The sequence below is a fragment of the Mercurialis annua genome, linkage group LG1-X (genome assembly GCF_937616625.2).
Source record: "Mercurialis annua linkage group LG1-X, ddMerAnnu1.2, whole genome shotgun sequence".
NCBI lineage: Eukaryota > Viridiplantae > Streptophyta > Magnoliopsida > Malpighiales > Euphorbiaceae > Mercurialis > Mercurialis annua.
In genome coordinates, this window is record NC_065570.1 from 50,557,407 (window position 1) to 50,561,312 (window position 3,906).

Below are 3,906 nucleotides of genomic sequence, written 5' to 3' on the forward strand. Positions count from 1 at the left end.
AATGGTAACCGTAAAAGTATAAACTGAATTTGGAACCGTATTTTTCTCATTAAAAAGGCCTAAGCCCGTATGTAGGCCAATTATTTCTTTCTTGTTATCTAAACCCTACTCTTCACACAAAACAAATGCCTTGCATAAGAGTATAAAATTAAGAGAAAATTACACAATAATTAAGAAACCGGCTGATTTTTACTAAAATATCCACCGACTCTAATATTTTCTCTTATAACCAATGGGGTTTACATTAAATAGCTTAAGTGGTAAAAGTATTACAATTTATAATAAATACACCTCAAGCTGCCAGATGTGTATTATTTGCAGAGAAAATAAAGAAATGTTATACAGATCGTTGCTACGACCAATTCCTGAATCCTTCACCGGAGATTTATGATGCTTAACGGATTAACATTAGAGGTCAAAAAGAAGTTCGACGACAATGATCCATCTGATGAGGAAGATGATCGCGAGACACTAATAAACCAAAACGATAGAACCCAACCCCAACAATCACCATAACCACCACCAACCACCTTCTAGTTCCTTTCTTCACCAGAGATCTCCCCCTTCTTTCACTTTTCACATTGAGGAATTGGGTTCTTTTGGTAGTTTACTCTGTCGCCGTTTTTCCATTAGAATAAAGATCTCAACAATGGCTACTGAAGTGAAGTCCCAAGCAATTAATTGATCTCTTGAGTCACTACTTCAAGACAGACGAGGGTATTACACTTTGAAAGAAGATTAACCTTGATTATCGATTTGCTCCTTTTATGGTTGTTGTTGTTGTTATGTTGTGTCATGATTTAAGGTGAAATAATCGAACAATATATTGGTTTATGTTGGATTATGGATGAGACTTTTCATGCATTATAGATGACACTGATTTAATTCTAAGACCCTGAATGAACTGTACCCTCCCCATTCAATCATTTTATCAAACAATTATTTGCATGTCTTAAAATTCAACAGTAAAATCCCCATCTAATGTATTCGTGTATGTATGATATTTGGAACATTCAGTCACATTCTGAACCAAGTTAAATTATAATTCAAACAATATTAGTTCAAGTTTGTATATAAATGTAATATCCCGTATTTTTAATTTTTTTTTTACTTTAATTATAAATTTTTGCATTCCGTCAAGTTTTAAGTAATTTATTATTATTATTATAATTATTATTATATTTTTTTATTTAAATTTATTTAATCGCTCGTTGATTCGATCGTGGTCTGATTCGTGTTTAGAGTGTATTATTGAATTTTTAAAAGAAAAAAAAAGGAAAGAAAATAAGAATATGATACATGCAAGTACACGTGAAAAAGGCCACATTTAGTTTTCATTATGGCCATGTTAATTTCAAAGCCCATTTGTTATATTTGAAGCATAGCAGTATCGTTTTTGTTCATTCCTCCCCCTATATAAACGTCTTCTGCATCACGTTTCTTCCTTTCTTAACCTAAAAAATTTCTCTCGTTTTGAATCAAAACTTATCAGCCTCAATCCCTTAAACAAATCTGAAACTTCACCATTATTCATTAACTCCATTCGATCAAGATTCGGTAAGCAATCCTTTAACTTTTCATTATTCGTTTCGATATCGTAATTATCGTTCTTGATTTTATCTCGTTCGTTTCAGCGTTAATCTGAGTTTTCTTTTGACGGTTCCTCATTATTCTTCAACCTCTTGAATCCTATCGCTTCGGAATCTTGTACGGTACGTAAGAATCTCGCCGTTCATTACCGTTCCGTTTCGCCGCTCCATATACATGTTACTGCCGAATCTTTTAATGAATTGCTATCAAATTTACTAGTTGTATCTCGTTGTGGATTAGTAGTTAATCATCGGTTTAAACTTGTTATCGTCTTAGACCGCCGTTTAATAGTTGATGTTGCCACCGTTATTTCCCATGGTCACTGTAACTTGTTCTTGAGTAATACATCTTGTTAGTTAGGTGATGAACTTAGGATGATTGTTTATGATTAATTAGAGAATTTTGGACCTAGGTTAATATTGGTTTAGTTTCACGAATGGTTGCTGTAAGTGGTTTTGGCGGGGATGGTTATATGCAGGAGTTTCAAATTGTGATGATAAAGGTAGGAGATGGCTATTTGGCCAAAAGGGTCACTAAAGTTGTTTTATTTAAATCAATTGAATCCTTCAAGTTAGTTTTACCTATTGAACTTGTTTTAAATATTAACTTGAACTCCTTGGTTTTAAATAGACAATTTGAACACGTTAAATATTTTATATTTAATTTTAAATTTTAATTGAAATGTCAATTTGGCTAAATTGCAATTTAGCACCTAAAAGTTTCTAAAAACTTATTTAAGTTAAGTTTTATCTTTTGGACTTCTAATTGATTGATAATTTAGTAAATTGAGATTGGGTAATTAATTTTGACTTCGAATATCAAATTTGGCTAAATTACAGTTTAGTCCCTGAACTTTTATAAACTTAAAATGGTTAAGTTTTGGGTTGTAACTTAGATTACTTAATTTGCAAGATATTGAATTCTACTTTAAAATGGATAATTATTTTATTGAATTATTTTAATTTATAAACTCGGGTTTATAAATTTAATAAGTTATGTTTGGGTTAGACTGTGGTCGCCCGACAAGTGGGAAGAAGTTTGGTAGTTTTTTTTAATAACTCGGCTGACTCACTGATATGAATATTAACTTGGATTTATTTAAATTATTTTACGATTCACTCTAAATATGTTTATATAATTTGTACTCTATAACTTGGGTTATATTTGAAATGCATTTAATATAAGTGTTTATTAAATGTGGCTTGGTATTGTGTTGTGCTAGTCCTATGTGGTGTCTAGTACTCTTTAGAGTTAGGGTCTGATTTTAATTATGATTTTAATATTTTATTTAGACCCGTCGACTGTTCGTACTTCAGAGGCGAACCAGAGTTAAGTGCTTGTCAGGATCACGTGGATTTAGCAAGTAGTGAGTTTATATCTCTATTTACCTCTTTATTAAGCAAATGTTATATTTTGTATATATATATGTATAAACAGCTTTTGAACTGTTTTCGGCATTGTGGATTTGATTTGGAACATGCTACTCGATGGGCATCATCGGGACTGCGTGCGCACCGGTAATGATTATGGTATTGAGGTAGGTTTGAGATACGTCTCACCTTAGTGAGGGCACCGGTGGAAGATACGTCTCCTGGGCTCACTATTTATTAAATGATAATCGGGGATCAGTTTTTGAGATACGTCTCACCGACACGACAATGGATTTAGAATTGTGGATTAGGGTTTCATTGATAATCCATAATGAAAATGTTTTATTAAACGTTTTAAAGGTTTTAACTTAATAAACGTAAATAGTTATATAAACTCTACTCAGTAAATCTGACCCCGTTGTTTTCCCAAATTTTCCAGGTTTATGAATTGAGCATTGGTCGATCTCCGTTTCTTCATTCTCGGAGGTTTTTATTTTTATTTTCAGAATAAAAGAGTCGAACTGTTTTAAACTCTTAGACCGCAGTAGTAGTATCAGTCATTCATGTCTTAGTCTTTTATTTATATATTTGACTATTGTTGTTGGATTTGTCCAACTATTACTTTATCGCTTTTGGCATGATTAAAGTGTTTACGGTATTTATATTATATTGCCATACTGTTGGAGATTTTTCTGAGATAAGCGTACTTTAAATATATATTGCTTTATGTACTGCTAGACTAGGCTGAAGTCTCGGTTGCCCCCGAGCATGTGGTTTTATGCAGGTACATTGTTTAAATGTTATAAATTGATTATCCGCAAGGCTAGCTACGGTTTTGGTACAACCATACCCATACCCTAGCGCCGGTCGCGATTCATGAAAATGGGTCGTGACAATAAAGGAAAGAAGAAGATACAATACATTTCTTCGTTGTCTTTATGAAAAG